Here is a 10,972-nt window from a genome sequence, read left to right on the forward strand (position 1 = left end):
GTGCACCTGCCTTGGCCACTGGCAAAGGTGAGACATGGTTAGCTGCCATCATCAGTAATTGAGTATTAGCCGTGTGGCTTGTGGGCACTGACCATGTTTAGAACCAACCGTGCAAAGAACTGGGGTCAGAGTTGCGGCGTGGATGGGAGGGGAGATCTAACACTTAAGGCTTTGCCTCTTGGATGCGATGGCTGTATCGCTCACATTTATCACCAAGAGTATTATCCAATCTACTCTGCTACCGTTCAAAGGCCTCCATCACCCCCCTGTGCAGCTCATGCTTCAAAAGGGGATTCAGAAGAAAAAAGCCTACACCCAAAACCGAAAACCTGATATTCATGGGTTCCTCGGAGTGTTATCTGTCAGATGTTTCCTCTTTCAAACGGTTCCAATAGAGCTTCCCCTTGCGATATCCCAGAAAACAGGAGACATTTCCTCCAGCTGGCCAGGGATATATTAACACTGTCACATGCAGAAGAGATTTCTAACACAACCAGACTCAGGTTGAATCTATTAACCCCTTGGGAACTCCCGAGACACAGAAAGAGAGAGTGTCAATGCCATTTCATCCCCATGGCCCCAACCTCGCAGTCCTCACTCAGGCAATACTCCCACTGCACAGTTACCAGTGCAGTTTATATCATTTTCTATGGATAATTTTCCAAAGAAGATTTTCCAAAGGCAGGGGAGGACCATCGGGGGGACGTCTACCCACTCCCCTGATGCTGGACAGCCATAGACATGCTGGTGGATTGGAGGTTTCCTCCAGGCACCTCTTCCCACCCCGCCTGCACTGGCTCCTTGTGTCGCTGGATTTCTCCTGCAACCTGTTCCCCACCCCCTGGTCTCTTCTCCTCCATCCAGCCTCAAGATCTCTCTTCTTCCTTCCCCACATTCTACCTCCCCCTGCCCCTTCCTCATTAGCTTTTCCCCCTTGAGCTCTCTGATAGGCTGAGCACCTCTTCAGCTGCCATGGGGAGTACTAGGATCCCTGCTAGCTGCCGCTCCAACCCAGCACACACTTCCTGCTCCTGGGATCACACAGCTGAGAGGGCAGGGCTGCGGCTGGCTGTAAGAGGTTAGCCAGGGATAGCAGGGGGGCACTCGGACATCAGAGAGGCAGCTGGGCCGCCTCCTTCTCCTCACTGTCCCAGGATGTTGGCTTGAATTGGTTAGCAAAGCCCTGGTCGAACCACACCTGTTGGCTTTTCCTGAGGAAGGACAGCTGGATGTGGTCGCCCTAAACGTTGACCAAACATTGCTTTTTGGGATGGGAAAGCATCGGAGTGAACCCAGGGATCAGACTTTCCAGCGTGTCTCCCTGTGAGCAGGGGAATTCTCATGCAATGCTGCTTTCCTCCTCCCACCCAGGGAAGATCAATAACCAGCTGAGACCTTGTGGTTATCTCTCCCCTCTTTGCCCACTCCCATGCCCAACAAGCCATTGTTTGGTGGTTACTATGTGGGAGCAGGCAAGCCAAGGCCTTGGGAAAACGATGACATCGCTACTAAGCACCAAACAGCTGCCTCGGGACTACCTCCAGCCCTAAGTCACTTTTTAGCACAAGCCAGCCTGCTCTCCAAGGCCTGTTTTGGAGCAGGCAAATCCCCCACGTCCTCGAGAACTCTTGTTTATATGCAGGGCTGTTCTTTCGACATGAAACAAAAGCCATCGCAGAAAATGGTCAGCCCGTGTGAAAGCACTGCCAGTTAGGAGAGTGCTACACTCTCACTGCAAAAATCTATAGCCATGTAGCACTTCACTGTTGTCACCGTGCTGTGCCCAAATGAAGCCTCTTGGTGACAGTGGGGATAGAAGTGAGTTCCATCTGCCTCAAAAACACAGGCCCCTGCCATTTGAGCTACAGGAAAACCTCTTTTATAACACAGAATAGCACTGATAACATGAGTAGCAGGGAGTGGTGCACATGCACCAGCCAGTTACGGTGCACTGCTGACACATCTTCCCTCCCGGAATCCCAAAGGGCTTTAAATGCATCAGTGAACTGGAAGACACAACTCTGCTACCATCGTCCCCATTTTACAGACAGGGAAACTGAGGGACAGTGAGCATGACTGGCCTAAGGTCATACAGTAACTTTTTGTCAGAGCTGGAAATAAAATCCAGGTTACCTGGTTTCTGGCTAATAGACTTTACAGCCAGATGGGACAATTATGATAATCTAATCTGACCTTGTGTGTTACACAGGCCATAGAACCTCACATAGGAATTTCTGCGTCAGCCCCATAACTTCTGTTTGAGCTAGAGCATCTCTTTTAGAAAGATATCCAGTCTTGATTTAAAGGCTGAAAGTGATGGTTGTAACACGCAAAAAGAACAGGAGTACGGCTGCTACTCTGAAGGTTGTAACACGCTGGCTTGTGTGTATGAGTGAGTGAATGATTTTGTTCTGAAGAGGCTGGCCAAAAAGAGAAAACAGGCCCTAATACTACCAGTAGCTACAAGAGGCTTTGGTTAGCTCAAGTGACTGAGGCTCGTGTTCTAGATCTGAAGAATAAGGGTTCTCGTCCGAGATCCCTTGATGTGTGTATGATCCAGACTGATCCATGTCTGTTGTTTACAACAAATTGATTCGTTACACAGTTCTGTGCTTACCCATGTTCAGCTAACTAACTTTCCTCACAATTAACCCAACACATCCCATATGACATGCTACAAAATAGCCATTAAAAAAAAAGTAAATCTGCCAAGTTATCCAAGCAGGTGTAAGATAATAAATAGCTTTTAAGGAGGCTGCGAAGAGATGACTTCCTTCTTAGGTATTTGCATCCTAATAACAGTTACAGGGAATGACATTTCCTTTGCTCCATTACCATTTAATTTTTTCTTTTAAAGAGACACCATCATCTTAAAAATTACACTTGTCTAATTTTTTTTAACCTACAACTGGTAACCACTAAGATCACTGTAACTGAGAGAGATTGGAAGAACATATATCAGCTTGTTTATACACACTGTGTGTAGTCAGTCTCGCTGGACAGTCAATCAGTTTTCCCTATTTGTGCAGGTCTTTCGTGTAGCAGCAAGGGAGAGAGACAAACAATTCAAAGATAGGGGAAATGTGATTGTAAAATTACAAAAGTTAGCAGGGCGACAGAGGGACAGATGTTGTACCTGAAACTACTTATAACTCACTTTTAGAAAGAGACTAGATTTCGTTTACTTTAACATTGCATTTCTCTCGAGCTTCATTCTGTTTCTGCCTTACCAAAAGCACGTAGGAAAGCTGATAACATTTCAGGATCCTGGCAGAGTTGAAGGGGAGCCATGTCATTTAAATTTAAAAAAATTATGGACGTGTATAGAAAGGGCCCTCTTATCCAGCCTGGTAGTTTGGCAGCTGTGCAGTTCTGCACTGCTTCACAGGGCAGCAATCCTAGAAATGACCTTAAGATTCTCATGCCCCTGGGGGAAACTGACGCAAGCTGGAAGTGTTCTGAAGTGGACGCTTTCAGCTAAACGCTTTCCTTCCTAAAGCTCCCCTCCTATTCCCGCCTCTTTCACCCCCACCCCAATTAAAGGGTGTTTTCTCCAAGAATAACAGATCCAAAAATAGAATCAGCAGCCTCAGCACATATTCCAACCTACGAATGTCACCCCTTTAAAGAACTGAAAGCGTGCACACACAAAGGAAGTGGGAGCGAGAGACCAAAAACTGATTACATGGGGTTTAACAGAAAAATACATTTTATAATAGAAAATTATAGCATTGTAAAAATAGTGGGTAGGCCGCCTAAAATAACTGCATTCCAATTAAGCTCTGAGTGGTATCTCCAAATACTCTATTTACGAGAGTGCTCAATACTCATTCATCATTTTATTACAACAAAAGCGCAGCTTCTAAAAGCATAATTCTATAATGGTAACATGTTGCATACACAGGACTAAATTTTCTCCCTGTTGCAAACAGGTGCACTGCCCTCAAGGGAGCCCTGGGCCCTGAAGAACGGCTTGTATTAAAAAGGGTCTAACTCCATTGGGAGCACTCATATGAGTAAGGGCTGGGCTCTATAGTACCCAAATCTCAAAAGTAATAATAAGTTCTTTGCCCTTCCATAACAATGTTCACCTTAGCACCTATAGGTGCTTCACAAACTGATTTCTGGCTGAAAGATTTCTCCTGCAAGAATGCAAGTGACTTGGAATAAAGGAAGCTAAGGGACTGCGGGCAGCAGCTGCTGCTGCTACTGGCCACAGTTTCAGACAACTGTGGGATGAGAACCAGCCTCACTTCACTAACAGGCAGTATGGTTAGTGCACTGGGACTCAGGAGACCTGGGCTCTGTTCCTCACTCTGCCACTGACTGACTGTCTGACCTTGGGGAAGTCACTTAGGCCCCAATCCTCCCTGGAGAGTTAGGCATCTAGGCACCTATGAGGATCTGGGCCTTAGGCCAAAAGTGGCCAATTTGATGGAGTAATAGGAGGTCTGAAAATCAGGCCACTTATGTAGATGCCTCATCGATCAAAGGCATAGCCAAGTTTGAAAATAGTGCCCTTACTCTATAAGCCCTAATTCAACTAATTTCCCTAACTATACTGTGGGGTTAATGATACCTCTCCATCTTTGTAAAGCGCATTATGATCCTCAGGTGGCAGGTGCTAGCAAGTGTAACGCAGTATTTATTCTATACTAGACACAGGGTTTGTAAAGGCAACTTAGCAGAAGCCATAATATCTACTGTTTCAGAGTAGTAGTCGTGTTAGTCTGTATCCGCAAAAAGAACAGGAGTACTTGTGGCACTGTAGAGACTAACAAATTTATTAGAGCATAAGCTTTCGTGGACTACAGCCCACTTCTTCGGATGCATATAGAATGGAACATATATTGAGGAGATATATATACACACATACATAATATCTACTGTGGCTAACTGCATTTGTGGTACACTGTGCTTTACTGTTCCAAAGGTGTCAGTGTGCATTAGAAGTGATGCAAAGAAGTTTCATCTCCAAGCAAGGTCAGCAGTAATACTCACATGGGCAGGACGCTAAATGCCAGGCAGACCTTCAATCTTCCCTGGCTGTCAAGGTACCTTTCTCCACATCTGCTCCACAGTGCAAAAGCAAAGCAAAGTCTGCTGCATCAGAGCCCAGCATCCATAGTGTCTGGGGGGGATTTTTTAATTCTGATTTAAGAGGGAGCAGGGTGGGGACTACCTGAGCCATTTGTGAAATTACTGCCATCAGCTTGGAAATCGTTTCTGGTCCGTTTGATCTGGCTTGGGTCTGAAATTCAAGTCTGCGATGGGAAACCCCACAGGCTGTTAATCTGCTGAGACACCCACTGCCCTCAGGTTTCAAAGCATTCCAAACAAGGCGGACTTTGGCTCGGGAACTTCCTGCCCCCCGCCCCCCCTTCAGAGCAATAGCAGTCAAAGCCCCCCACCCTGCCACACAAACACAGGCCGAGTTGGCGGTGAAGACTAGCGATTGTCTCTCCTTTCAGCATGCAGAACTCCGGCCAAGCCGCTGATTGTAAACCTGCCCCGCCACACCCTAGAAGCTATATTTGTGAAAGCACCGCCAAGCCCATGTCTTGGCTCCGACCATCACAGCTTTGCAGTCTACACTGGAAAAGATTTTCTTTTGGTCATTTGCTTCCCACTCCTCCTTTTAACTTTCGACTCTCCACCGGAAGTTATGCCACACGGAAAACAACACTGCATAAAAAGGAGACCCGAGAGAGAGAGAGAGAGAGAGAGAGAGAGAGAGAGATATGCCCATTTAGCATTTGGATAATTTAAAAAGAAAGAATACAAAATGTGTCAGAATGCACTAATGTTAATATTAGACAACAGGAATGTTTCTTCCCTGCCGAAGCAGGAGTGGTACAAATGGTCTGGACTCTGAGCGGTGAAATGGAAGTCTGAGTTATTCTGCAGAGTCTGTCAAATAAGTGATAATGAGACAGCCCACTTGTGTTCTTCAAGACTGTACATTCACCGCTAACGGTGCCTGGTAAATCACTAAATTGCTCAGTGTTGTGAAAGGGCACTTGGAACTGGTCCGCTTCCCTAGTTATGTTAAGAGGATTTATACTGTCACCTTTGTTTCAAGGAGGCTGAGGAATGAACTGGTTAGTGTGTTTGAGTATAATGCCCTCTAGTGGATGGTATCGGCATTGATCAGCCATGTCTCATAAGCCCTATACAGCTAATAAAAGTAAAAATAACCGTGTGTGTGTGTGTGTGTGTGTGTGTGTGTTCTCACTGAGGTCAAGTGATAGGGGCTGTGTTAGAAGCAGGAGGATGTGAGCTCTCTCCCTGCTACCACCGAGAGGTTCAGAGTGGCCCTGATGTGCAAAAGTCCTAGGTAGCTGTTGGTTTGTTCTGCTCTGTCAGAATTCAAACCTGCCTCTGAATTGTCCCAATGCTTGGGGTGTTGACATGCAGGGTTTTGGGTTGTTCCCTCAAAGTTCAGTGCTGAGTTGGTTTGGGCTAATCTGCAGGATGTATCCATCTTCAGTAGCACTCTAGCACCAGGCCACTGCTCCCAAAGTGGAGCTGTGTATATGCCAATAACTGACTATGAGCAGTTCTGTGTGACTAACTCTGTGTGAGCGGCATACAGGCTAAACAGCACCACTTCAGCATTCTCCTGTTATCTTCTCCATCATTTTCACCATCTCCGGGGACCACACCCTGGGAAGCCAGACACTAGGCAGAGATAAAAGGCTGCCAGGAGAAATTCAGATACAATGCACAGCAGGTGTTAGCAGCTAAAAGCTGCAGCAATGGCTTTGCATGGCTCAGGACCACTGTCAAGGCTGACAGACTTCACCTGAGACCCCTCATCCGTGTGCCACGGCTGGTGAGCCCTGCATCCCTCCACTTTGCCTGTCTGCTCCAACCCTAGAAGCAGGCAGGGTATAAAAACCTTACAGCATCCCCATGTGTTCATGCCCACAATAGCTGAGCCTCATCTCAAAAAAGATATATTGGAATTGGAAAAGGTTCAAAAAAAGGCAACAAAAATTATTAGGGGTATGGAACGGCTTCCGTATGGGGAGAGATTAATAAAGCTGGGACTTTTCAGCTTCGAAAAGAGATGACTAAGGGGAGATATGATTGAGGTCTATAAAATCATGACTGGTGTAGAGAAAGTACATAAGGAAGTGTTGTTTACTTCTCACAACACAAGAACAAGGGGTCACCAAATGAAATTAATAGACAGCAGGTTTAAAACAAATAAAAGGAAGTATTTCTTCACACAACGCACAGTCAACCTGTGGAACTCCTTGCCAGAGGATGTTGTGAAGGCCAAGACCATAACAGGGTTCAAAAAAGAACTAGATAAATTCATGGAGGATAGGTCCATCAATGGCTATTTGCCAGGATGGGCAGGTATGGTGTCCCTAGCCTCTGTTTGCCAGGAGATGGGAATGAGCGACAGGGGATGGATCACTTGATGATTTCCTGTTCTGTTCCTTCCCTCTAGGGCACCTGGCATTAGCCACTGTCGAAAGACAGGACACTAGACTAGATGAACCTTTGGTCTGACCCTGTATAGCCATTCTTATGTTCTTCTTATGATTGGGGGACTGTATTAATTTTTTATTTATAAAATGCATCTATCTGTCTATCTTCATACTTGCCCAAATTCTGCCTCTCTATCCATCCATCCATCCAGTCTAGGCAGGGCAGGTTCAATGTTGAATCTCTAATGCTGTCCCTTTAAATACACAATGTTTAAAACTCCAACTGCCTGACCCTTTGGTGGAAGCTTGCAATTTTCAAACTTAATTGCATGCTTGCATGTAATATTATTATAATACAGAGCGTTTTATTTGCAAAAACAAATGTCCAAGAATTCCCTTTTCCAAATTTATATTTCCTGGCTTCTTGTTTGCTATAATTTTACCCCTCAGATCCTGTGAGTGCTGACAGCTGTTTAGTTCTGGGAGCATTTTTTATTGAGAAGATGGCAATTAGATAGAAACCAGTTTGTCAAGAGATGTTCTTCCGTCACTGAATATTCCTCCAAGAGACCACATCCTACAGAATACATTCTGTGCATCAAGGCAAAACCAACAGCAGAGTGAGATGTTACCCGCTGGTCACAGTACTCACACTCATTCTGAATTCTGTGCTGCGTATAAAAGAGCCTTAGATTGCATCAGATCACCATCTGCTAGCAAGTGTCAAAATGATATTTCCTGGCAAAACCAAAGTTTCTTGTGATTTCTTCCTGCCCTTCCACCCCACCCCCATTCACTGCTAATTAAAAGCATCAAAACATAAGGGCAAATCGTTTTACAGTGGAAGCAGATGGACCATCATTTTGGACCCAAATTCCACCCAATCCCAGTCACACCTGGTCAGTGTATGACAGTGATACTATGTGGTTTCAACTGAACAAGGGGTTAAACTCAGCTAACTTTCACCCTCCCCGTGCCCCAGCATGAAGGGGAAGGGCTATACACTGGCTGCTTGGTTATGGTCCATCGGAAGGTTATGGTCCATACCCAGAAGTCAGAGATCAGTGGGGGAGTTTCTCTTTTTTTTTTTTGCTCGTGTTTACTTGCTTTGCTTTTCTCATTAAACAATGTCCCTTGAGGAGAAGATATTGCTGACTATGTTCTCTCTGCTGAGTCTTGTCACTGTCCTACACACCATCAATCATTCTCAGTTACCGAGATTTAGAAATCCCGCATCAGCAAGTTTCAGGTCTAAAACCCCAAGTGTAGACGCAGTAGAGAAACGAGTCCCACCTCATCAGCAGCTCACCGATTTGCCGAAGCGCTCCGCTTAGAATAGACCTTTCTCACCCTGGCTTTGGCTTGCATCATACTGCTGCTGTTTGCCTACCTCCTTGGAGCAGGGAGCTGCTCTATGTTCGCCACCCTTCACCAACGACGGTGCAATGCTGTGGACACTGGTTGTGCCCCATAAATAACAATAATAGGAGCAGTTCAATCGCCCTGGCTCTGCCATTTGGGGATGTGCCCCTCATTCCAAAGCCTTTTCTCCAGCGTCAAACTTGTCAGCTGGATGTAGAAGTCGATGGACTTTCTGAATGTTTCCCCCTTGTATGGTTCCCTTTGCAGACAGGCTTGTTTCCCTATTCTGCCTGTCCCTTTGCATCACTCCCTGCTACATCAATCATCCCATAAAGGTATGATTTTTTATTTGTGCATCGTGGTAATGAGGCAATTAAGATGTGCATGCGAGAGTAGGCTAATCTGTCAAACCGCAGCAGACACTTTCTAAGAGATACGCTGACCGGTGCTTAATAATTCCTGGTCATCTCATTCAGTATTAGCTAGGCCATTGTCTGGGAGGGGCTGGGGATTGTGGGGATCGGGACTTCGGGGATCTATTCCCAGCTCTGCCAGTGACTTGTTGGGTGACCTCAGGCAAGTCAGTTAATCTCTCCTGCCTCAGTTTGTCCCTCTGAACAAATAGGGCTAAGCACATGCAGTGGATAATTAATATAACACTTAGAAGAAAGGAGCCACAGAAGTGATATGAACAATCATCGGATGACAATTTTCATCAGTATGGGCCAGACTATAACTGGGTGTAAACAGGTGTCACTGCATGAAGCGACAGTGATTTACACCAGATGAGGAGCTGGCCCTCCGTCCTTCAATAGCTAAAATGACAAAGCTCCCCTTGTCCCTTGCTTTCTACAGCCTTCCAAAATTCATCTCTTGCCTTGCAAAAAAGGAGCTCGGAATCTTAAAACGCACATTACAAAAGATAGTCAGAAGTTTTTATTTAAAAAAAAAAACAAAAAAAACCAAAAAGGCAAATATTTCCTTGAGCACACCTCCCTTCTGAACATCTTGTCTCCAGGATAACCTATTATTAAAACCACCCACCCTAATACCTACTGTTTTTCCCTTAAGGCAAGAAGGTGGTGCAGAAAGCGCTACCTGCCTGTTTTTCACCTACCCGCTGTATGATTGAAACAACGAAGAAAAGAAATGGGATAAAACATCGTCCCCCTCACGGCATAAGACTCAGATTTTTAAAGGGACTGATCAAACAAAAAGACAGAGGTTTGGGGGGGGGGGCGGAAGGGGAACGGAACGGATACAGAAAGCTGCATTTAAATCAGCATATTGCTAGATGCACTACCACAAAGTTTTATTGCTGGGTTGGGAGAGAGCAGACTAAAGATACTGTAATAATATAGCCCAGCCTCCCCCACAAAGACCAGTTCATCTTTTTTTCCCCTATGCAGGATGTAATAAACTCATGGCTCATCCACCCAATTATTTAGGTCAAGCAAACTGAATTTTAGAGTTTTGCTCAGAGACTTTACCGACGGGGAGGGTGGGGAAGAGGAAATGGAGACACATGAAATGATGCATTTGAATGAAAGGAAGAGAAAGCATCAGGTCAATTAGGAGAAATGCTTGTCTCCATTTTCTTTTTTTTACCCTGCTGCACTGGGAAAAGCACTCAGTCCGATTCTAACCTGCTACAGGCAAAGAATGAGTCTGGCAGTCGCCGGCCAGTTGCTGAAGTCCTGATCCTGCGACCAGGATCACATGGCTGGCCTCTGCACCCACCCACAGCCCCACTGAATGGGTACACGGGTCCAACCACATGGAGTCAAGTGCATGATTATAGCCTTGTATGGCAAGCTCTTTGGGGCAGAGCTCTGTTTTCCTATGTGACTGGGGCCAATGGACACTGCTACAATAATAATAATAATTAATAATGTGTGTGGTCACATCACAAAAACTTCCATCACTAATTGGCACAATTGGCCAAAGATTGAGTGGCCCAGGAGATGTCGGGGTTGAGCATACTGGTGGAGCAGCATGGGTGAGATCATACTAGGACATGTCTGTATGTCCTTTACATTCAAATGCCTTCTTCCTGGCCTTTCTCCTGAGCTTTAAATTCACTTTGCAGGAAGGGAGGGGATTCAGGGGATGGGAACTCCCAGCATCGCTGGAGTACAGAGTTTTAAAGTCAACTCTGAAAAGTCACT

General features: G+C 45.7%; 1 protein-coding gene across 3 annotated transcripts in view; it reads right to left on the reverse strand.

The window, feature by feature from the left end:
• The window catches only part of ZBTB7C (zinc finger and BTB domain containing 7C), a 272,862-nt gene that overhangs the window by 16,057 nt on the left and 245,833 nt on the right, over positions 1-10,972 (reverse strand). The gene's annotated exons all lie outside the window — the stretch shown is intronic.

The sequence above is a fragment of the Trachemys scripta genome, chromosome 6 (genome assembly GCF_013100865.1).
Source record: "Trachemys scripta elegans isolate TJP31775 chromosome 6, CAS_Tse_1.0, whole genome shotgun sequence".
Classification (NCBI taxonomy): Eukaryota; Metazoa; Chordata; order Testudines; family Emydidae; genus Trachemys; species Trachemys scripta.